This window comes from Cryptomeria japonica, unplaced genomic scaffold (assembly GCF_030272615.1).
Source record: "Cryptomeria japonica unplaced genomic scaffold, Sugi_1.0 HiC_scaffold_151, whole genome shotgun sequence".
Classification (NCBI taxonomy): Eukaryota; Viridiplantae; Streptophyta; class Pinopsida; order Cupressales; family Cupressaceae; genus Cryptomeria; species Cryptomeria japonica.
Window position 1 is genome coordinate 5,489 of NW_026728973.1, and position 24,512 is coordinate 30,000.

Genomic DNA, 24,512 nt, shown 5'->3' on the forward strand with positions numbered 1-24,512 from the left:
CAGTCCGCCAAGCAACCCAAAAGCTAGACTGGAGCTCTAGTCGAATCACCTCTGTGGCCATTGCAAGGACGTGTTGGAGCGACTACCATTGCCGAACCATTCCGCAGGTCGAGTCCATACCAAGGCCGCATAGAGATTCACGATGAGCTCCTGCATAGCAATCAGGAGACTTGCCGTGTCCATCACAATCGATAAATCCTGGTGCAAGATTTTTGCATCCGAGCGCTCCAACCAGTCGAGCACCAGCATCAATCGACATAAACGGGCACGGGGGGAGGATGCTCGAGAACACTACCTCCCCTATATAAGTTATTTGTCCGATTCTCAAGCAGCCGAAGTCTGGTCATCGAATCGGGTCAAAGACCACAACTTCCGACTTTACCCACAATGCAAGTCATCGAATCGAACATCGGCCCCCGAGTCGGACTCCATGCGTATGTCAGGTCATCGGACCCAAATTCCGCCTTCCTGCGCATGGCGGGCCATCAATATCAACTCGGTCATCGGACCCAAACTCCGCCTTTTTGCGTATGGCACGCCTTCAAATCGGTCATCGGACCCAAATTCCGCCTTCCTGTGCATGGCGGGCCATCAACATCAACTCGGTCATCGGACCCAAATTCCGCCTTTCTGCGCATGGCACGCCATCAACTCGGTCATCGGACCCAAATTCCGCCTTCCTGCGCATGGCAGGTCATCGGACACAAATTCAGACCTCGCCAATATGCCTACGTATCGAATCGGTCATCGGACCCAACTTCCGACTTCATCCATACTGTAGGGTCTTTGAGGTTGGCGCGGTGCGCTCAACCCAGGGAGTCGACCCATCGAAGCATACACCTCCCCTATATAAGCTATTTGTCCGATTCCCACACCTGTGTAGTTTGCACCTCTGACCAGGACATCGACCCCAACTTCCGAACTCGACTGCAACGACGGCACCAGCGCCTTGGTGCGCACCTTGCGACGCACAGTCCCAACATTCGCCTTCCTGCACATGGCAGGTCATCGGACCCAAATTCCGACCTCGCGAGTATGCCTACATATCGAATCGGTCATCGGACCCAACTTCCGACTTCATCCATACCGTAGGGTCTTTGAGGTTGGCGCGGTGCGCTCAACCCGGGGAGTCGACCCAACGAAGCATACACCTCCCCTATATAAGCTATTTGTCCGATTCCCACACCTGTGTAGTTTGCACCTCCGATCAAGACATCGACCCCAACTTCCGAACTCGCCTCCAACGACCGAACCAGCGCCTTGGTGCGCACCTTGCAACGCACAGTGCCAACATTCGCCTTCCTGCACGTGGCAGGTCATCGGACCCAAATTCCGACCTCGCGAGTATGCCTACATATCGAATCGGTCATCGGACCCAACTTCCGACTTCATCCATACCGTAGGGTCTTTGAGGTTGGCGCGGTGCGCTCAACCCGGGGAGTCGACCCAACGAAGCATACACCTCCCCTATATAAGCTATTTGTCCGATTCCCACACCTGTGTAGCTTGCACCTCCGATCAGGACATCGACCCCAACTTCCGAACTCGACTAAAAAGACCGCACCAGCGCCTTGGTGTGCACCTTGCAACGCACAGTGTCAACATTCGCCTTCCTGCACATGGCAGGTCATCGGACCCAAATTCCGACCTCATGAGCATACCTACTAATCGAATCGGTCATCGGACCCAACTTCCGACTTCATCCATACCGTAGGGTCTTTGAGGTTGGCGCGGTGCGCTCAACCTGGGGAGTCGACCCATCGAAGCATACACCTCCCCTATATAAGCTATTTGTCCGATTCCGACACCTGTGTAGTTTGCACCTCCGCTCAGGACATCGACCCCAACTTCCGAACTCGCCTGCAACGACCGAACCAGCGCCTTGGTGCGCACCAAAAGTGCGCACTTTTGGAGGGCACTTTTGTGCGCTCCAAAGGTGCGCACTTTTGGAGGGCACTTTTCTGCGCTCCAAAGGTGCGCACTTTTGGAGGGCACTTTTTGGAGGGCACTTTTCTGCGCTCCAAAGGTGCGCACTTTTGGAGGGCACTTTTTGGAGGGCACTTTTCTGCGCTCCAAAGGTGCGCACTTTTGGAGGGCACTTTTTGGAGGGCACTTTTCTGCGCTCCAAAGGTGCGCACTTTTGGAGGGCACTTTTTGGAGGGCACTTTTCTGCGCTCCAAAGGTGCGCACTTTTGGAGGGCACTTTTTGGAGGGCACTTTTCTGCGCTCCAAAGGTGCGCACTTTTGGAGGGCACTTTTTGGAGGGCACTTTTCTGCGCTCCAAAGGTGCGCACTTTTGGAGGGCACTTTTTGGAGGGCACTTTTCTGCGCTCCAAAGGTGCGCACTTTTGGAGGGCACTTTTTGGAGGGCACTTTTCTGCGCTCCAAAGGTGCGCACTTTTGGAGGGCACTTTTTGGAGGGCACTTTTCTGCGCTCCAAAGGTGCGCACTTTTGGAGGGCACTTTTTGGAGGGCACTTTTCTGCGCTCCAAAGGTGCGCACTTTTGGAGGGCACTTTTGTGCACTCCAAAGGTGCGCACTTTTGGAGGGCACTTTTCCTGTGCTCCAAAGGTGCACACCTAGGTGAGCACCTTCGACCACACCTTGTAGCACACCAAACTCTGACTTTCGACTTCATCCGCAATGCAGGGTCTTTGAGGTTGGCGCAATGCGCACAACCAGGGGAGTCGACCCATCAAACCCAACACCTCCCCTATATAAGCTATTTGTCTGATTCTCATACATGCGTAGCCTGCAGGAGCAATTAGGACATCGACCCCAACTTTCGGCTTCTAAACGAAAACAAGGTCTTTGAGGTTGGTGTAATGCGAACAACTAGGGGAGTCAACCCATCAAACCCAACACCTCCCCTATATAAGCTATTTGTCTGATTCTCATACATGTGTAGTCTACAGGAGCAATTAGGACATCGACCCCAACTTTTGACTTCTTAACGAAAACAAGGTCTTTGAGGTTGACGTAATGCGCACAACCAGGGGAGTCGACCCATCAAACCCAACACCTCCCCTATATAAGCTATTTGTCCGATTCTCATACATGTGTAGCCTGCAGGAGCCATTAGGACATTGACCCCAACTTTTGACTTCTTAACGAAAACAAGGTCTTTGAGGTTGGCGTAATGCGCACAACCAAGGGAGTTGACCCATCAAACCCAACACCTCCCCTATATAAGCTATTTGTCTGATTCTCATACATGTGTAGCCTGCAACAACGATTAGGACATCCACCCCAACTTCTGAATTCGTCTGCGTTGACCGCACCAAAGGTGCACGCCTTGGTGCTCACCAAAATCCGACTTCCGACTTCTTCTGCTATGCGGGGTCTTTGAGGTTGGCGCAGTGCGCACAACCAGGGGAGTCAACCCACCGAATGCAACACCTCCCCTATATAAGCTATTTGTCTGATTCTCATACATGCGTAGACTGCAGCAATGATTAGGACATCCACCCCAACTTTTGACTTCTTAAACAAGACAGGGTCTTTGAAGTTGGTGCAGTGCACACAACCAGGGGAGTCGACCCATCAAACGCAACACCTCCCCTATATAAAGCTATTTGTCCGATTCTCATACGTGTAGTCTGCAGCAGCGATTAGGACATCGACCCCAACTTCCGAATTCGTTTGCATTGACCGCACCAAAGGTGCACGCCTTGGTGTGCACCCTGGAGTGCACTTTGGTGCTCACCTCGGTGCACACTTTGGTGTGCACCTCGGTGTGCACCAAAGGTGCGCACCTTGGAGCGCACCAAAGGTGTACACTTTGGAGCGCACCACATAGGGTCTTTGAGAGGTTGGCGCAGTGCGCACACCAAGGTGGGTGTTGAGGTGCGTGCCGAGGTGGGTGGGTGCTAGGGTGCGCTCCATGGTGGGTGCCAGGGTGGGTGCGTGCTAGGGTGGATTCCAAAGAGGGTCATAGGGTGGGTGCCAAGGTGGGTTGGTGATATAGTGGGTTCAAAGGTGGGTACTAGGGTGGGTTCCAAGGTGGGTCACAAGTTGGGTGCCAGGATGCGTGGGTGTTAGGTTGGGTGCCAAGGTGGGCTCCTGCGTGGGTGGGTGCTAGGGTGGGTTTCAAGGTGGACGCGAGGGCGGGTGCCAAGGTGGGTAACAAGTTGGGTGTTAGGATGGGTGAGTGCTAGAGTGGGTGCCAAGGTGGGTGGGTGCTAAGGTGGATGCCAAGGTGGTTCACAGGGTGGGTGGGTTCTAGGGTGAGTTCCAAGGTGGGTCACAGGTTCAGTGCTAGGGTGGGTGTCAAGGCGGGTGTCGAGGTGCCTGGGTGCTAGGGTGTGGATGCCAATGTGGGTCATAGGGTGGGTACTAGGGTGGGCTGCAATGTGGGTGCCAAGGTGGGTAACATGCTCGGTGGGTTCTAAATTGGGTGCCAGGGTGGGTGTGCACCCACCTTGCCCGAGGTGGGTGCCAAGGTGCCAGTGTGGGTGGGTGCTAAGGTGGATGCCAAGGTGGGTGAGAAGGTGGGTGATAGGTTGAGTGGTAGGATGGGTGGGTGCCAAGATGGGTCACAGGGTGGGTGCAAGGGTGGGTAGGTGCTAGGGTTGGTGTCAGGGTGGGTGGGTGCTAGGTTGGGTTCCAAGGTGGGTGCGAGGGTGAGTGTCAAGGTGGGTCACAGGTTAGGTGCTAGGATGGGTGAGTGCTAGGGTGCAAAGGTGCCAGGGTGGGTGCTAGGATGGGTCGATGCTAGGGTGAGTGGCAAGGTGGGTCCACAAGTGTCAAGGTGGGTGCCGAGGTGGGTGCCAAGTCGGCGACTGCTATGGTGGATGCCAAGGTGGGTCACGGGGTGGGTGCCAAGTTGCTAGGTTGGGTTCCAAGGTGGGTGCCAACGTGGGTGCTAGGGTGCGTGGGTTAAAGGGTGTGTCACAACGTGGGTGCCAGGATGGGTGCGCACCCACACTGGCCAAGACGGGTGCGGGTGCAAGGTTGGGTTCCAAGCCCGGTCACAGGCTGGGTGCTAGGATGGGTGGGTGCCAAGGTGGGCACCAGGGTGGGTGCACCCACCCTGGCCAAGGTGGGTCACGGGGTGGGTCCTAGGGTGGGTAACGGGGTGGGTACTAAGGTGCGTGCCAAGGTGGGTCATAGGGTGGGTGCCAAGGTGGGCACCAGGGTGGGTGTGCACCAACCCTAGCCAGGGTAGGTCACGGGGTGGTTGTCGGGGTGGGCGTCAAGGAGCCAAGGTGGGTGGCAAGTAGCCAAGTTGCGTGCCAAGGTGGGTGTCGGGGTGGGTGCCAAGGATCCAAGGTGGGTGCCAAGGAACCAAGGTGGGTGTCTGGGTGGGTGCCGAGGTGGGAGCCAGGGTGGGTCCCAAGGTGAGTGCAAAGGTGGGTGCCAGGGTCAAGGTGAGTGCCAATGTGGGTTCCAAGGTGCCAGGGTCAGGGTGAGTGCCAATGTGGGTTCAAAGGTGCTAAGTTGGGTGCGAGGTTGGGTGCGAGGGTGGGTGGGTGCCAAGGTGTGCTAGGTGGAAGCCCGGGTGGGTCGGCATCCCATGGGTGTCGAGTTGGGTGCCTGATGGGTGCTTCTTGTCAAGTTTTAGTCGTCGGGACTCATTTCGAGCCTTAGAGGTCGTTTCTTGTCCGGTTGCCCTGTCTTCGACCTGGGAACCCAATTTTGGTCCTCGGGTCCCATTTTTTTTTGTCTCGCATCCCACTTTTGGCCTGTGGCCTTTTCGGGGTCGATTCTCGTTTTGGGCATCAGAGCATGTTTCTTCTCCTAAAACCCAATATTTGTTTATTAAGTCTCGGAACACATTTTTGTTCTCGTGGACCCATCATGGGTCTTGGAACGCATTTGTGGTCCTTGGGTCCCATTTTGCATCCCGAAACTTGTGTTTTGGTGCTTGATCCCTATTTTGGGTGCCCACCTTGCACCAAGTGCGCACCCGGGGCAAACCGAGCGCCTTGGTGCACCGGGGCAAGATCGAGCGTGCACCCGAGGCGCCCCGAACATGCACCAAGGTGCACTCGGCCCACATGTGAGCGCAGGTCGTTGCGCCCGAGGTGGTGTGTGGGCACCGCGTTGCAGACGGGACACTGCACGCACACGACGCCCCCTCCAGGTGCACGCACGTAGGCCGGGCCGGGTGCACACCCGACGCCCTAGCAAGGTGCGCGCACCCGGGCAGGGCTCACACTTGGCGAACGGGGCGCACTTCGCGAGGGAGGGTGTGCACCTCGACGGGGGTGGGTGGCCGGGGTGGATTCGCACGTGGGTCGCGGTTTGCTAAGTACACACTGCGACAAGCTCATAACGGGTGCGATCATACCAGCATTAGTGCACCGGATCCCATCAGAACTCCGCAGTTAAGCGCGCTTGGGCCGGAGTAGTACTGGGATGGGTGACCTCCCGGGAAGTCCCGGTGTTGCACCCTTTTTTAGTTTTTCGCCGGGCGTCGCAATGCTATTTGAATAAACCTTTTGCCCGTTTGCGTTCTCGTCGGGGCCGGGCCGGGCCGGGGTGCGCTGCCCGCACTACCGCGCGCGCGGGGGCGACACCGAGCGCGCACCCGAGGCACCCCGAGCACACAGGCCACGGTGCAACCCGGGCGTTGTGCGCGCACCCCGGTGCGCCCGAGGTGCTGCGCGCGCACCCAGGTGAAATCGGTGTGCACCTCGGCCAGTGCGCGCTCGGTCGAGTCGCGCACGTTGGCCAAGGTGCACGGTGATGTTTCTTACTCTAAGGTTCCGCACCAGACGCCCGGGACAGGTGAGCGAAGCTGGGCGGGGCCGGGTGCGCGGCCAGGGCAGGTGCACGCAGCTGGAGAGAGCTTTGGAGCACACTTCGGAGCGCACCAATGATGCGCTCCATTCAAAAGTTTCCTGAAAAGGCAAAAAAAGTTGAGATTATAGAATTTCCCACTTGAGAGATTGTAAAAAAAAAAAATTTAAAATGAAGGAAACGCGGGTGCCAAGGTGTGCGCAGCCCAGCCAAGGTGTGCGCACCAAGGCGCCCACCCTGGCGAAGGTGCACGCAAGGTGCGCACCCGAGGCAAACCGGACAATTAACCCAACTTTCGACTTCGCGCGCACCTTGGAGCGCACTTCGGAGCGCTCCTTGGTGCGCACCAATCTTGGGCACCTCGGAGTGCACCATGGCGCCCACCAAGGTGCGCACCCGGGGCAAACCGAGCTCCGACTTCGTGCGCACCTTGGAGCGCACGAAAGGTGCGCACCATGGCGCCCACCAAGGTGCGCAGCCCAGCCAAGGCGTGCGCATCAAGGTGCGCACCCTGGCGAAGGTGCGCACCCGGGGCAAACCGAGCTCCGACTTCGTGCGCACCTTGGAGCGCACAAAAGGTGCGCAACCCAGCCAAGGTGTGCGCACCCCGGTCAAACCGAGCTCCGAATCGTGCGCACCAGAGGTGCACGCCATCGTGCGCACCTTGGAGCACACTTCGGAGCCCTCCTTGGTGCGCGCCGATGTTGCGCACCTCGGAGCGCACCCGGGGAAAACAATGCAATTAACCCGACTTTCGACTTCGTGGGCACCTCGGAGCGCTCTCGGGTTCGCACCTCGGAGCACACCGAGGTGCGCACCTTTGATGCGCTGCCTTCACCAATTTCCAGAAAAGGCAAGAAAACATTGAGAAGGTGTGCGCACCGAGGTGCCCACCCTGGCGAAGGTGCACGCGAGGTGCGCACCCGGGGCAAACCGGGCTCCGACTTCGTGCACGCCGCACCTTGGAGCACACTTCGGAGCGCTCCTTGGTGCGCACCAGGGCGCGCAACCCAGCCGAGGTGCCCACCCCGGCGAAGGTGCACGCGAGGTGCGCACCCGGGGCAAACCGGGCTCCGACTTCGTGCACGCCATGGTGCCCACCGCGGCGAAGGTGCACGCGAGGTGCGCACCCGGGGCAAACCGGGCTCCGACTTCGTGCACGCCGCACCTTGGAGCACACTTCGGAGCGCTCCTTGGTGCGCACCATGGTGCCCACCAGGGCGCGCAACCCCGCCGAAGGTGCACGCGAGGTGCGCACCCGGGGCAAACCGGGCTCCGACTTCGTGCACGCCGCACCTTGGAGCACACTTCGGAGCGCTCCTTGGTGCGCACCATGGTGCCCACCAGGGCGCGCAACCCCGCCGAAGGTGCACGCGAGGTGCGCACCCGGGGCAAACCGGGCTCCGACTTCGTGCACGCCATGGTGCGCACCGCGGCGAAGGTGCGCACCCGGGGCAAACCGGGCTCCGACTTCGTGCACGCCGCACCTTGGAGCACACTTCGGAGCGCTCCTTGGTGCGCACCAGGGCGCGCAACCCAGCCGAGGTGCCCACCCCGGCGAAGGTGCACGCGAGGTGCGTACCCGGGGCAAACCGGGCTCCGACTTCGTGCACGCCGCACCTTGGAGCACACTTCGGAGCGCTCCTTGGTGCGCACCATGGTGCCCACCAGGCCGCGCAACCCAGCCAAGGTGTGCGCACCAAGGTGCACGCGAGGTGCGCACCCGGGGCAAACCGGGGTCCGACTTCGTGCACGCCGCACCTTGGAGCACACATCGGGGCGCTCCCGGGTTCGCACCGGCGTTGCGCACCGTGGTGGGCACCTCGGAGCACACCAAGGTGGGCAGCGAGGTGCGCACCTTTGATGCGATGCCTTCACTAATTTCCATAAAAGGCAAAAAAAAAACGAGATTTTAAAATTTCCGTTTTGAAAGATAGTGAGAAAAAGGGAATGCTGGTGCCATCTTGAGCCCGCCCTGGTGCGCAGCCCAGCCAAGGTGTGCGCACCAAGGTGCCCACCCTGGCGAAGGTGCGCGCCCGGGCAATTAACCCAACTTCCAACTTCGCGCGCGCCAGGGTGGGAGCGCACCCAACAACCGGGCCTGGGAAGAGCCAATGCGAGAAACCCCACCAAACGCTCTGACAAAAAAAGAGGGGGCGCTCCAGTAACCCCGCTTCGGAGCGCACCCTGGGCAAACCCAGCCAAGGTGCCCACCCCGGCCAAGGTGCAGGCGAGGTGCGCACCCGGGGCAAACCGGGCTCCGACAACGTGCACGCCGCACCTTGGAGCACACTTCGTAGCGCTCCCGGGTGCGCACCTCAGAGCACACCAAGGTGGGCAGCGAGGTGCGCACCTTTGATGCGCTGCCTTCACTAATTTCCAGAAAAGGCAAAAAAAAAAGGAGATTTTAAAATTTCCGTTTTGAAAGATAGTGAAAAAAACGGAACGCGCGTGCCATCTTGAGCCCGCCCTGGTGCGCAGCCCAGGTAAGGTGCCCACCCTGGCAAAGGTGCGCACCCGGGCAATTAACCCTACTTCCGACTTCGTGCGCGCCAGGGTGGCAACCGGGCCTCGGAAGAGCCAATGCGAGAAACCCCACCAAACGCTCCGACAAAAAAAGAGGCGGCGCTCCAATAACCCCGCTTCGGAGCGCAGCCGGGGCAAACCCAGCCAAGGTGCCCACCCCGACGAAGGTGCACGCGAGGTGCGCACCCGGGGCAAACCGGGCTCCGACAACGTGCACGCAGCACCTTGGAGCACACTTCGAAGCACTCCCGGGTGCCCACCGGCGTTGCGCACCGTGGTGGGCAGCGAGGTGCGCACCTTTGATGCGCTGCCTTCACTAATTTCCAGAAAAAGGCAAAAAAAAATGAGATTTTAAAATTTCCGTTTTGAAAGATAGTGAAAAAAAAGGAACGCGGGTGCCATCTTGAGCCCGCCCTGGTGCGCAGCCCAGGCAAGGCATGCGCACCAAGGTGCCCACCCGAGGTGCACACCCGGGGCAAACCGGGCTCCGACTTCGTGCAGGCCGCACCTTGGAGCACACTTCGGAGCGCTCCTTGGTGCGCACCATGGTGCCCACCAGGGCGCGCAACCCAGCCAAGGTCTGCACACCAAGGTGCCCACCCCGGCGAAGGTGCACGCGAGGTGCGCACCCGGGGCAAACCGGGCTCCGACTTCGTGCACGCCATGGTGCCCACCGCGGCGAAGGTGCACGCGAGGTGCGCACCCGGGGCAAACCGGGCTCCGACTTCGTGCACGCCGCACCTTGGAGCACACTTCGGAGCGCTCCTTGGTGCGCACCATGGTGCCCACCAGGGCGCGCAACCCAGCCAAGGTGTGCGCACCAAGGTGCACGCGAGGTGCGCACCCGGGGCAAACCGGGGTCCGACTTCGTGCACGCCGCACCTTGGAGCACACATCGGAGCGCTCCCAGGTTCGCACCAGCGTTGCGCACCTTTGATGCGCTGCCTTCACTAATTTCCAGAAAAGGCAAAAAAAAACGATATTTTAAAATTTCCGTTCTGAAAGATAGTGAAAAAAACGGAACGCGGGTGCCATCTTGAGCCCTTCCTGGTGCGCAGCCCAGGCAAGTTGTGCGCACCAAGGTGCCCACCCTGGCGGAGGTGCGCGCCCGGGGCAAACCGGGCTCCGACTTCGTGCACTGCATGGTGCCCACCAAGGCGCGCAACCCAGCCAAGGTGCCCACCGCAGCGAAGGTGCACGCGAGGTGCACACCCGGGGCAAACCGGGCTCCGACTTCGTGCACGCCGCACCTTGGAGCACACTTCAGAGCGCTCCTTGGTGCGCACCAGGGCGCGCAACCCAGCCGAGGTGCCCACCCCGGCGAAGGTGCACGCGAGGTGCGCACCCGGGGCAAACCGGGCTCCGACTTCGTGCACGCCATGGTGCCCACCGCGGCGAAGGTGCGCACCCGGGGCAAACCGGGCTCCGACTTCGTGCACGCCGCACCTTGGAGCACACTTCGGAGCGCTCCTTGGTGCGCACCATGGTGCCCACCAGGCCGCGCAACCCAGCCAAGGTGTGCGCACCAAGGTGCACGCGAGGTGCGCACCCGGGGCAAACCGGGGTCCGACTTCGTGCACGCCGCACCTTGGAGCACACATCGGGGCGCTCCCGGGTTCGCACCGGCGTTGCGCACCGTGGTGGGCACCTCGGAGCACACCAAGGTGGGCAGCGAGGTGCGCACCTTTGATGCGATGCCTTCACTAATTTCCATAAAAGGCAAAAAAAAAACGAGATTTTAAAATTTCCGTTTTGAAAGATAGTGAGAAAAAGGGAATGCTGGTGCCATCTTGAGCCCGCCCTGGTGCGCAGCCCAGCCAAGGTTTGCGCACCAAGGTGCCCACCCTGGCGAAGGTGCGCGCCCGGGCAATTAACCCAACTTCCAACTTCGCGCGCGCCAGGGTGGGAGCGCACCCAACAACCGGGCCTGGGAAGAGCCAATGCGAGAAACCCCACCAAACTCTCTGACAAAAAAAGAGGGGGCGCTCCAGTAACCCCGCTTCGGAGCGCACCCTGGGCAAACCCAGCCAAGGTGCCCACCCCGGCCAAGGTGCAGGCGAGGTGCGCACCCGGGGCAAACCGGGCTCCGACAACGTGCACGCCGCACCTTGGAGCACACTTCGTAGCGCTCCCGGGTGCGCACCTCAGAGCACACCAAGGTGGGCAGCGAGGTGCGCACCTTTGATGCGCTGCCTTCACTAATTTCCAGAAAAGGCAAAAAAAAAAGGAGATTTTAAAATTTCCGTTTTGAAAGATAGTGAAAAAAACGGAACGCGCGTGCCATCTTGAGCCCGCCCTGGTGCGCAGCCCAGGTAAGGTGCCACCCTGGCAAAGGTGCGCACCCGGGCAATTAACCCTACTTCCGACTTCGTGCGCGCCAGGGTGGCAACCGGGCCTCGGAAGAGCCAATGCGAGAAACCCCACCAAACGCTCCGACAAAAAAAGAGGCGGCGCTCCAATAACCCCGCTTCGGAGCGCAGCCGGGGCAAACCAAGCCAAGGTGCCCACCCCGACGAAGGTGCACGCGAGGTGCGCACCCGGGGCAAACCGGGCTCCGACAACGTGCACGCAACACCTTGGAGCACACTTCGAAGCACTCCCGGGTGCCCACCGGCGTTGCGCACCGTGGTGGGCAGCGAGGTGCGCACCTTTGATGCGCTGCCTTCACTAATTTCCAGAAAAAGGCAAAAAAAAATGAGATTTTAAAATTTCCGTTTTGAAAGATAGTGAAAAAAAAGGAACGCGGGTGCCATCTTGAGCCCGCCCTGGTGCGCAGCCCAGGCAAGGCATGCGCACCAAGGTGCCCACCCGAGGTGCACACCCGGGGCAAACCGGGCTCCGACTTCGTGCAGGCCGCACCTTGGAGCACACTTCGGAGCGCTCCTTGGTGCGCACCATGGTGCCCACCAGGGCGCACCCGGGGCAAACCGGGCTCCGACTTTGTGCACGCCGCACCTTGGAGCACACATCGGAGCGCTCCCAGGTTCGCACCAGCGTTGCGCACCTTTGATGCGCTGCCTTCACTAATTTCCAGAAAAGGCAAAAAAAAACGATATTTTAAAATTTCCGTTCTGAAAGATAGTGAAAAAAACGGAACGCGGGTGCCATCTTGAGCCCTTCCTGGTGCGCAGCCCAGGCAAGTTGTGCGCACCAAGGTGCCCACCCTGGCGGAGGTGCGCGCCCGGGGCAAACCGGGCTCCGACTTCGTGCACTGCATGGTGCCCACCAAGGCGCGCAACCCAGCCAAGGTGCCCACCGCAGCGAAGGTGCACGCGAGGTGCGCACCCGAGGTGCACACCCGGGGCAAACCGGGCTCCGACTTCGTGCACGCCGCACCTTGGAGCACACTTCAGAGCGCTCCTTGGTACGCACCAGGGCGCGCAACCCAGCCAAGGTGCTCACCCCGGCGAAGGTGCACGCGAGGTGCGCACCCGGGGCAAACCGGGCTCGGACTTCGTGCACGCCGCACCTTGGAGCACACATCGGAGCGCTCCCAGGTTCGCACCAGCATTGCGCACCTTTGATGCGCTGCCTTCACTAATTTCCAGAAAAGGCAAAAAAAAGAAAAAAATGAGATTTTAAAATTTCCGTTTTGAAAGATAGTGAAAAAAACGGAACGCGGGTGCCATCTTGAGCCCGCCCTGGTGTGCAGCCCAGGCAAGTTGTGCGCACCAAGGCACCCACCCTGGCCAAGGTGGGTCACGGGGTGGGTCCTAGGGTGGGTAACGGGGTGGGTACTAAGGTGCGTGCCAAGGTGGGTCATAGGGTGGGTGCCAAGGTGGGCACCAGGGTGGGTGTGCACCAACCCTAGCCAGGGTAGGTCACGGGGTGGTTGTCGGGGTGGGCGTCAAGGAGCCAAGGTGGGTGGCAAGTAGCCAAGTTGCGTGCCAAGGTGGGTGTCGGGGTGGGTGCCAAGGATCCAAGGTGGGTGCCAAGGAACCAAGGTGGGTGTCTGGGTGGGTGCCGAGGTGGGAGCCAGGGTGGGTCCCAAGGTGAGTGCAAAGGTGGGTGCCAGGGTCAAGGTGAGTGCCAATGTGGGTTCCAAGGTGCCAGGGTCAGGGTGAGTGCCAATGTGGGTTCAAAGGTGCTAAGTTGGGTGCGAGGTTGGGTGCGAGGGTGGGTGGGTGCCAAGGTGTGCTAGGTGGAAGCCCGGGTGGGTCGGCATCCCATGGGTGTCGAGTTGGGTGCCTGATGGGTGCTTCTTGTCAAGTTTTAGTCGTCGGGACTCATTTCGAGCCTTAGAGGTCGTTTCTTGTCCGGTTGCCCTGTCTTCGACCTGGGAACCCAATTTTGGTCCTCGGGTCCCATTTTTTTTTGTCTCGCATCCCACTTTTGGCCTGTGGCCTTTTCGGGGTCGATTCTCGTTTTGGGCATCAGAGCATGTTTCTTCTCCTAAAACCCAATATTTGTTTATTAAGTCTCGGAACACATTTTTGTTCTCGTGGACCCATCATGGGTCTTGGAACGCATTTGTGGTCCTTGGGTCCCATTTTGCATCCCGAAACTTGTGTTTTGGTGCTTGATCCCTATTTTGGGTGCCCACCTTGCACCAAGTGCGCACCCGGGGCAAACCGAGCGCCTTGGTGCACCGGGGCAAGATCGAGCGTGCACCCGAGGCGCCCCGAACATGCACCAAGGTGCACTCGGCCCACATGTGAGCGCAGGTCGTTGCGCCCGAGGTGGTGTGTGGGCACCGCGTTGCAGACGGGACACTGCACGCACACGACGCCCCCTCCAGGTGCACGCACGTAGGCCGGGCCGGGTGCACACCCGACGCCCTAGCAAGGTGCGCGCACCCGGGCAGGGCTCACACTTGGCGAACGGGGCGCACTTCGCGAGGGAGGGTGTGCACCTCGACGGGGGTGGGTGCCCGGGGTGGATTCGCACGTGGGTCGCGGTTTGCTAAGTACACACTGCGACAAGCTCATAACGGGTGCGATCATACCAGCGTTAGTGCACCGGATCCCATCAGAACTCCGCAGTTAAGCGCGCTTGGGCCGGAGTAGTACTGGGATGGGTGACCTCCCGGGAAGTCCCGGTGTTGCACCCTTTTTTAGTTTTTCGCCGGGCATCGCAATGCTATTTGAATAAACCTTTTGCCCGTTTGCGTTCTCGTCGGGGCCGGGCCGGGCCGGGGTGCGCTGCCCGCACTACCGCGCGCGCGGGGGCGACACCGAGCGCGCACCCGAGGCGCCCCGAGCACACAGGCCACGGTGCAACCCGGGCGTTGTGCGCGCACCCCGGTGCGCCCGAGGTGCTGCGCGCGCACCCAGGTGAAATCGGTGTGCACCTCGGCCAGTGCGCGCTCGGTCGAGTCGCGCACGTTGGCCAAGGTGCACGGTGATGTTTCTTACTCTAAGGTTCCGCACCAGACGCCCGGGACAGGTGAGCGAAGCTGGGCGGGGCCGGGTGCGCGGCCGGGGCAGGTGCACGCAGCTGGAGAGAGCTTTGGAGCACACTTCGGAGCGCACCAATGATGCGCTCCATTCAAAAGTTTCCTGAAAAGGCAAAAAAAGTTGAGATTATAGAATTTCCCACTTGAGAGATTGTAAAAAAAAAAAATTTAAAATGAAGGAAACGCGGGTGCCAAGGTGTGCGCAGCCCAGCCAAGGTGTGCGCACCAAGGCGCCCACCCTGGCGAAGGTGCACGCAAGGTGCGCACCCGAGGCAAACCGGACAATTAACCCAACTTTCGACTTCGCGCGCACCTTGGAGCGCACTTCGGAGCGCTCCTTGGTGCGCACCAATCTTGGGCACCTCGGAGTGCACCATGGCGCCCACCAAGGTGCGCACCCGGGGCAAACCGAGCTCCGACTTCGTGCGCACCTTGGAGCGCACGAAAGGTGCGCACCATGGCGCCCACCAAGGTGCGCAGCCCAGCCAAGGCGTGCGCATCAAGGTGCGCACCCTGGCGAAGGTGCGCACCCGGGGCAAACCGAGCTCCGACTTCGTGCGCACCTTGGAGCGCACAAAAGGTGCGCAACCCAGCCAAGGTGTGCGCACCCCGGTCAAACCGAGCTCCGAATCGTGCGCACCAGAGGTGCACGCCATCGTGCGCACCTTGGAGCACACTTCGGAGCCCTCCTTGGTGCGCGCCGATGTTGCGCACCTCGGAGCGCACCCGGGGAAAACAATGCAATTAACCCGACTTTCGACTTCGTGGGCACCTCGGAGCGCTCTCGGGTTCGCACCTCGGAGCACACCGAGGTGCGCACCTTTGATGCGCTGCCTTCACCAATTTCCAGAAAAGGCAAGAAAACATTGAGAAGGTGTGCGCACCGAGGTGCCCACCCTGGCGAAGGTGCACGCGAGGTGCGCACCCGGGGCAAACCGGGCTCCGACTTCGTGCACGCCGCACCTTGGAGCACACTTCGGAGCGCTCCTTGGTGCGCACCAGGGCGCGCAACCCAGCCGAGGTGCCCACCCCGGCGAAGGTGCACGCGAGGTGCGCACCCGGGGCAAACCGGGCTCCGACTTCGTGCACGCCATGGTGCCCACCGCGGCGAAGGTGCACGCGAGGTGCGCACCCGGGGCAAACCGGGCTCCGACTTCGTGCACGCCGCACCTTGGAGCACACTTCGGAGCGCTCCTTGGTGCGCACCATGGTGCCCACCAGGGCGCGCAACCCCGCCGAAGGTGCACGCGAGGTGCGCACCCGGGGCAAACCGGGCTCCGACTTCGTGCACGCCGCACCTTGGAGCACACTTCGGAGCGCTCCTTGGTGCGCACCATGGTGCCCACCAGGGCGCGCAACCCCGCCGAAGGTGCACGCGAGGTGCGCACCCGGGGCAAACCGGGCTCCGACTTCGTGCACGCCATGGTGCGCACCGCGGCGAAGGTGCGCACCCGGGGCAAACCGGGCTCCGACTTCGTGCACGCCGCACCTTGGAGCACACTTCGGAGCGCTCCTTGGTGCGCACCAGGGCGCGCAACCCAGCCGAGGTGCCCACCCCGGCGAAGGTGCACGCGAGGTGCGTACCCGGGGCAAACCGGGCTCCGACTTCGTGCACGCCGCACCTTGGAGCACACTTCGGAGCGCTCCTTGGTGCGCACCATGGTGCCCACCAGGCCGCGCAACCCAGCCAAGGTGTGCGCACCAAGGTGCACGCGAGGTGCGCACCCGGGGCAAACCGGGGTCCGACTTCGTGCACGCCGCACCTTGGAGCACACATCGGGGCGCTCCCGGGTTCGCACCGGCGTTGCGCACCGTGGTGGGCACCTCGGAGCACACCAAGGTGGGCAGCGAGGTGCGCACCTTTGATGCGATGCCTTCACTAATTTCCATAAAAGGCAAAAAAAAAACGAGATTTTAAAATTTCCGTTTTGAAAGATAGTGAGAAAAAGGGAATGCTGGTGCCATCTTGAGCCCGCCCTGGTGCGCAGCCCAGCCAAGGTGTGCGCACCAAGGTGCCCACCCTGGCGAAGGTGCGCGCCCGGGCAATTAACCCAACTTCCAACTTCGCGCGCGCCAGGGTGGGAGCGCACCCAACAACCGGGCCTGGGAAGAGCCAATGCGAGAAACCCCACCAAACGCTCTGACAAAAAAAGAGGGGGCGCTCCAGTAACCCCGCTTCGGAGCGCACCCTGGGCAAACCCAGCCAAGGTGCCCACCCCGGCCAAGGTGCAGGCGAGGTGCGCACCCGGGGCAAACCGGGCTCCGACAACGTGCACGCCGCACCTTGGAGCACACTTCGTAGCGCTCCCGGGTGCGCACCTCAGAGCACACCAAGGTGGGCAGCGAGGTGCGCACCTTTGATGCGCTGCCTTCACTAATTTCCAGAAAAGGCAAAAAAAAAAGGAGATTTTAAAATTTCCGTTTTGAAAGATAGTGAAAAAAACGGAACGCGCGTGCCATCTTGAGCCCGCCCTGGTGCGCAGCCCAGGTAAGGTGCCCACCCTGGCAAAGGTGCGCACCCGGGCAATTAACCCTACTTCCGACTTCGTGCGCGCCAGGGTGGCAACCGGGCCTCGGAAGAGCCAATGCGAGAAACCCCACCAAACGCTCCGACAAAAAAAGAGGCGGCGCTCCAATAACCCCGCTTCGGAGCGCAGCCGGGGCAAACCCAGCCAAGGTGCCCACCCCGACGAAGGTGCACGCGAGGTGCGCACCCGGGGCAAACCGGGCTCCGACAACGTGCACGCAGCACCTTGGAGCACACTTCGAAGCACTCCCGGGTGCCCACCGGCGTTGCGCACCGTGGTGGGCAGCGAGGTGCGCACCTTTGATGCGCTGCCTTCACTAATTTCCAGAAAAAGGCAAAAAAAAATGAGATTTTAAAATTTCCGTTTTGAAAGATAGTGAAAAAAAAGGAACGCGGGTGCCATCTTGAGCCCGCCCTGGTGCGCAGCCCAGGCAAGGCATGCGCACCAAGGTGCCCACCCGAGGTGCACACCCGGGGCAAACCGGGCTCCGACTTCGTGCAGGCCGCACCTTGGAGCACACTTCGGAGCGCTCCTTGGTGCGCACCATGGTGCCCACCAGGGCGCGCAACCCAGCCAAGGTCTGCACACCAAGGTGCCCACCCCGGCGAAGGTGCACGCGAGGTGCGCACCCGGGGCAAACCGGGCTCCGACTTCGTGCACGCCATGGTGCCCACCGCGGCGAAGGTGCACGCGAGGTGCGCACCCGGGGCAAACCGGGCTCCGACTTCGTGCACGCCGCACCTTGGAGCACACTTCGGAGCGCTCCTTGGTGCGCACCATGGTGCCCACCAGGGCGCGCAACCCAGCCAAGGTGTGCGCACCAAGGTGCACGCGAGGTGCGCACCCGGGGCAAACCGGGGTCCGACTTCGTGCACGCCGCACCTTGGAGCACACATCGGAGCGCTCCCAGGTTCGCACCAGCGTTGCGCACCTTTGATGCGCTGCCTTCACTAATTTCCAGAAAAGGCAAAAAAAAACGATATTTTAAAATTTCCGTTCTGAAAGATAGTGAAAAAAACGGAACGCGGGTGCCATCTTGAGCCCTTCCTGGTGCGCAGCCCAGGCAAGTTGTGCGCACCAAGGTGCCCACCCTGGCGGAGGTGCGCGCCCGGGGCAAACCGGGCTCCGACTTCGTGCACTGCATGGTGCCCACCAAGGCGCGCAACCCAGCCAAGGTGCCCACCGCAGCGAAGGTGCACGCGAGGTGCACACCCGGGGCAAACCGGGCTCCGACTTCGTGCACGCCGCACCTTGGAGCACACTTCAGAGCGCTCCTTGGTGCGCACCAGGGCGCGCAACCCAGCCGAGGTGCCCACCCCGGCGAAGGTGCACGCGAGGTGCGCACCCGGGGCAAACCGGGCTCCGACTTCGTGCACGCCATGGTGCCCACCGCGGCGAAGGTGCGCACCCGGGGCAAACCGGGCTCCGACTTCGTGCACGCCGCACCTTGGAGCACACTTCGGAGCGCTCCTTGGTGCGCACCATGGTGCCCACCAGGCCGCGCAACCCAGCCAAGGTGTGCGCACCAAGGTGCACGCGAGGTGCGCACCCGGGGCAAACCGGGGTCCGACTTCGTGCACGCCGCACCTTGGAGCACACATCGGGGCGCTCCCGGGTTCGCACCGGCGTTGCGCACCGTGGTGGGCACCTCGGAGCACACCAAGGTGGGCAGCGAGGTGCGCACCTTTGATGCGATGCCTTCACTAATTTCCATAAAAGGCAAAAAAAAAACGAGATTTTAAAATTTCCGTTTTGAAAGATAGTGAGAAAAAGGGAATGCTGGTGCCATCTTGAGCCCGCCCTGGTGCGCAGCCCAGCCAAGGTTTGCGCACCAAGGTGCCCACCCTGGCGAAGGTGCGCGCCCGGGCAATTAACCCAACTTCCAACTTCGCGCGCGCCAGGGTGGGAGCGCACCCAACAACCGGGCCTGGGAAGAGCCAATGCGAGAAACCCCACCAAACTCTCTGACAAAAAAAGAGGGGGCGCTCCAGTAACCCCGCTTCGGAGCGCACCCTGGGCAAACCCAGCCAAGGTGCCCACCCCGGCCAAGGTGCAGGCGAGGTGCGCACCCGGGGCAAACCGGGCTCCGACAACGTGCACGCCGCACCTTGGAGCACACTTCGTAGCGCTCCCGGGTGCGCACCTCAGAGCACACCAAGGTGGGCAGCGAGGTGCGCACCTTTGATGCGCTGCCTTCACTAATTTCCAGAAAAGGCAAAAAAAAAAGGAGATTTTAAAATTTCCGTTTTGAAAGATAGTGAAAAAAACGGAACGCGCGTGCCATCTTGAGCCCGCCCTGGTGCGCAGCCCAGGTAAGGTGCCACCCTGGCAAAGGTGCGCACCCGGGCAATTAACCCTACTTCCGACTTCGTGCGCGCCAGGGTGGCAACCGGGCCTCGGAAGAGCCAATGCGAGAAACCCCACCAAACGCTCCGACAAAAAAAGAGGCGGCGCTCCAATAACCCCGCTTCGGAGCGCAGCCGGGGCAAACCAAGCCAAGGTGCCCACCCCGACGAAGGTGCACGCGAGGTGCGCACCCGGGGCAAACCGGGCTCCGACAACGTGCACGCAACACCTTGGAGCACACTTCGAAGCACTCCCGGGTGCCCACCGGCGTTGCGCACCGTGGTGGGCAGCGAGGTGCGCACCTTTGATGCGCTGCCTTCACTAATTTCCAGAAAAAGGCAAAAAAAAATGAGATTTTAAAATTTCCGTTTTGAAAGATAGTGAAAAAAAAGGAACGCGGGTGCCATCTTGAGCCCGCCCTGGTGCGCAGCCCAGGCAAGGCATGCGCACCAAGGTGCCCACCCGAGGTGCACACCCGGGGCAAACCGGGCTCCGACTTCGTGCAGGCCGCACCTTGGAGCACACTTCGGAGCGCTCCTTGGTGCGCACCATGGTGCCCACCAGGGCGCACCCGGGGCAAACCGGGCTCCGACTTTGTGCACGCCGCACCTTGGAGCACACATCGGAGCGCTCCCAGGTTCGCACCAGCGTTGCGCACCTTTGATGCGCTGCCTTCACTAATTTCCAGAAAAGGCAAAAAAAAACGATATTTTAAAATTTCCGTTCTGAAAGATAGTGAAAAAAACGGAACGCGGGTGCCATCTTGAGCCCTTCCTGGTGCGCAGCCCAGGCAAGTTGTGCGCACCAAGGTGCCCACCCTGGCGGAGGTGCGCGCCCGGGGCAAACCGGGCTCCGACTTCGTGCACTGCATGGTGCCCACCAAGGCGCGCAACCCAGCCAAGGTGCCCACCGCAGCGAAGGTGCACGCGAGGTGCGCACCCGAGGTGCACACCCGGGGCAAACCGGGCTCCGACTTCGTGCACGCCGCACCTTGGAGCACACTTCAGAGCGCTCCTTGGTACGCACCAGGGCGCGCAACCCAGCCAAGGTGCTCACCCCGGCGAAGGTGCACGCGAGGTGCGCACCCGGGGCAAACCGGGCTCGGACTTCGTGCACGCCGCACCTTGGAGCACACATCGGAGCGCTCCCAGGTTCGCACCAGCATTGCGCACCTTTGATGCGCTGCCTTCACTAATTTCCAGAAAAGGCAAAAAAAAGAAAAAAATGAGATTTTAAAATTTCCGTTTTGAAAGATAGTGAAAAAAACGGAACGCGGGTGCCATCTTGAGCCCGCCCTGGTGTGCAGCCCAGGCAAGTTGTGCGCACCAAGGCACCCACCCTGGCCAAGGTGGGTCACGGGGTGGGTCCTAGGGTGGGTAACGGGGTGGGTACTAAGGTGCGTGCCAAGGTGGGTCATAGGGTGGGTGCCAAGGTGGGCACCAGGGTGGGTGTGCACCAACCCTAGCCAGGGTAGGTCACGAGGTGGTTGTCGGGGTGGGCGTCAAGGAGCCAAGGTGGGTGGCAAGTAGCCAAGTTGCGTGCCAAGGTGGGTGTCGGGGTGGGTGCCAAGGATCCAAGGTGGGTGCCAAGGAACCAAGGTGGGTGTCTGGGTGGGTGCCGAGGTGGGAGCCAGGGTGGGTCCCAAGGTGAGTGCAAAGGTGGGTGCCAGGGTCAAGGTGAGTGCCAATGTGGGTTCCAAGGTGCCAGGGTCAGGGTGAGTGCCAATGTGGGTTCAAAGGTGCTAAGTTGGGTGCGAGGTTGGGTGCGAGGGTGGGTGGGTGCCAAGGTGTGCTAGGTGGAAGCCCGGGTGGGTCGGCATCCCATGGGTGTCGAGTTGGGTGCCTGATGGGTGCTTCTTGTCAAGTTTTAGTCGTCGGGACTCATTTCGAGCCTTAGAGGTCGTTTCTTGTCCGGTTGCCCTGTCTTCGACCTGGGAACCCAATTTTGGTCCTCGGGTCCCATTTTTTTTTGTCTCGCATCCCACTTTTGGCCTGTGGCCTTTTCGGGGTCGATTCTCGTTTTGGGCATCAGAGCATGTTTCTTCTCCTAAAACCCAATATTTGTTTATTAAGTCTCGGAACACATTTTTGTTCTCGTGGACCCATCATGGGTCTTGGAACGCATTTGTGGTCCTTGGGTCCCATTTTGCATCCCGAAACTTGTGTTTTGGTGCTTGATCCCTATTTTGGGTGCCCACCTTGCACCAAGTGCGCACCCGGGGCAAACCGAGCGCCTTGGTGCACCGGGGCAAGATCGAGCGTGCACCCGAGGCGCCCCGAACATGCACCAAGGTGCACTCGGCCCACATGTGAGCGCAGGTCGTTGCGCCCGAGGTGGTGTGTGGGCACCGCGTTGCAGACGGGACACTGCACGCACACGACGCCCCCTCCAGGTGCACGCACGTAGGCCGGGCCGGGTGCACACCCGACGCCCTAGCAAGGTGCGCGCACCCGGGCAGGGCTCACACTTGGCGAACGGGGCGCACTTCGCGAGGGAGGGTGTGCACCTCGACGGGGGTGGGTGGCCGGGGTGGATTCGCACGTGGGTCGCGGTTTGCTAAGTACACACTGCGACAAGCTCATAACGGGTGCGATCATACCAGCGTTAGTGCACCGGATCCCATCAGAACTCCGCAGTTAAGCGCGCTTGGGCCGGAGTAGTACTGGGATGGGTGACCTCCCGGGAAGTCCCGGTGTTGCACCCTTTTTTAGTTTTTCGCCGGGCATCGCAATGCTATTTGAATAAACCTTTTGCCCGTTTGCGTTCTCGTCGGGGCCGGGCCGGGCCGGGGTGCGCTGCCCGCACTACCGCGCGCGCGGGGGCGACACCGAGCGCGCACCCGAGGCGCCCCGAGCACACAGGCCACGGTGCAACCCGGGCGTTGTGCGCGCACCCCGGTGCGCCCGAGGTGCTGCGCGCGCACCCAGGTGAAATCGGTGTGCACCTCGGCCAGTGCGCGCTCGGTCGAGTCGCGCACGTTGGCCAAGGTGCACGGTGATGTTTCTTACTCTAAGGTTCCGCACCAGACGCCCGGGACAGGTGAGCGAAGCTGGGCGGGGCCGGGTGCGCGGCCGGGGCAGGTGCACGCAGCTGGAGAGAGCTTTGGAGCACACTTCGGAGCGCACCAATGATGCGCTCCATTCAAAAGTTTCCTGAAAAGGCAAAAAAAGTTGAGATTATAGAATTTCCCACTTGAGAGATTGTAAAAAAAAAAATTTAAAATGAAGGAAACGCGGGTGCCAAGGTGTGCGCAGCCCAGCCAAGGTGTGCGCACCAAGGCGCCCACCCTGGCGAAGGTGCACGCAAGGTGCGCACCCGAGGCAAACCGGACAATTAACCCAACTTTCGACTTCGCGCGCACCTTGGAGCGCACTTCGGAGCGCTCCTTGGTGCGCACCAATCTTGGGCACCTCGGAGTGCACCATGGCGCCCACCAAGGTGCGCACCCGGGGCAAACCGAGCTCCGACTTCGTGCGCACCTTGGAGCGCACGAAAGGTGCGCACCATGGCGCCCACCAAGGTGCGCAGCCCAGCCAAGGCGTGCGCATCAAGGTGCGCACCCTGGCGAAGGTGCGCACCCGGGGCAAACCGAGCTCCGACTTCGTGCGCACCTTGGAGCGCACAAAAGGTGCGCAACCCAGCCAAGGTGTGCGCACCCCGGTCAAACCGAGCTCCGAATCGTGCGCACCAGAGGTGCACGCCATCGTGCGCACCTTGGAGCACACTTCGGAGCCCTCCTTGGTGCGCGCCGATGTTGCGCACCTCGGAGCGCACCCGGGGAAAACAATGCAATTAACCCGACTTTCGACTTCGTGGGCACCTCGGAGCGCTCTCGGGTTCGCACCTCGGAGCACACCGAGGTGCGCACCTTTGATGCGCTGCCTTCACCAATTTCCAGAAAAGGCAAGAAAACATTGAGAAGGTGTGCGCACCGAGGTGCCCACCCTGGCGAAGGTGCACGCGAGGTGCGCACCCGGGGCAAACCGGGCTCCGACTTCGTGCACGCCGCACCTTGGAGCACACTTCGGAGCGCTCCTTGGTGCGCACCAGGGCGCGCAACCCAGCCGAGGTGCCCACCCCGGCGAAGGTGCACGCGAGGTGCGCACCCGGGGCAAACCGGGCTCCGACTTCGTGCACGCCATGGTGCCCACCGCGGCGAAGGTGCACGCGAGGTGCGCACCCGGGGCAAACCGGGCTCCGACTTCGTGCACGCCGCACCTTGGAGCACACTTCGGAGCGCTCCTTGGTGCGCACCATGGTGCCCACCAGGGCGCGCAACCCCGCCGAAGGTGCACGCGAGGTGCGCACCCGGGGCAAACCGGGCTCCGACTTCGTGCACGCCGCACCTTGGAGCACACTTCGGAGCGCTCCTTGGTGCGCACCATGGTGCCCACCAGGGCGCGCAACCCCGCCGAAGGTGCACGCGAGGTGCGCACCCGGGGCAAACCGGGCTCCGACTTCGTGCACGCCATGGTGCGCACCGCGGCGAAGGTGCGCACCCGGGGCAAACCGGGCTCCGACTTCGTGCACGCCGCACCTTGGAGCACACTTCGGAGCGCTCCTTGGTGCGCACCAGGGCGCGCAACCCAGCCGAGGTGCCCACCCCGGCGAAGGTGCACGCGAGGTGCGTACCCGGGGCAAACCGGGCTCCGACTTCGTGCACGCCGCACCTTGGAGCACACTTCGGAGCGCTCCTTGGTGCGCACCATGGTGCCCACCAGGCCGCGCAACCCAGCCAAGGTGTGCGCACCAAGGTGCACGCGAGGTGCGCACCCGGGGCAAACCGGGGTCCGACTTCGTGCACGCCGCACCTTGGAGCACACATCGGGGCGCTCCCGGGTTCGCACCGGCGTTGCGCACCGTGGTGGGCACCTCGGAGCACACCAAGGTGGGCAGCGAGGTGCGCACCTTTGATGCGATGCCTTCACTAATTTCCATAAAAGGCAAAAAAAAAACGAGATTTTAAAATTTCC

At 61.4% G+C, this 24,512-nt stretch overlaps 3 non-coding genes across 3 annotated transcripts; all 3 read left to right on the forward strand.

Annotated features, from left to right (window-relative positions):
• The first annotated feature begins 6,278 nt into the window (after positions 1 to 6,278).
• Positions 6,279 to 6,397, forward strand: LOC131866603 (5S ribosomal RNA). The gene has a single exon (XR_009365204.1). It is a non-coding gene; the product is annotated as a 5S ribosomal RNA (ribosomal RNA).
• A 7,804-nt stretch (positions 6,398 to 14,201) lies between these two features.
• Positions 14,202 to 14,320, forward strand: LOC131866593 (5S ribosomal RNA). Its single transcript, XR_009365194.1, has one exon. It is a non-coding gene; the product is annotated as a 5S ribosomal RNA (ribosomal RNA).
• A 7,804-nt stretch (positions 14,321 to 22,124) lies between these two features.
• LOC131866605 (5S ribosomal RNA) lies at positions 22,125 to 22,243 on the forward strand. Its single transcript, XR_009365206.1, has one exon. It is a non-coding gene; the product is annotated as a 5S ribosomal RNA (ribosomal RNA).
• The last annotated feature ends 2,269 nt before the right edge of the window (positions 22,244 to 24,512 follow it).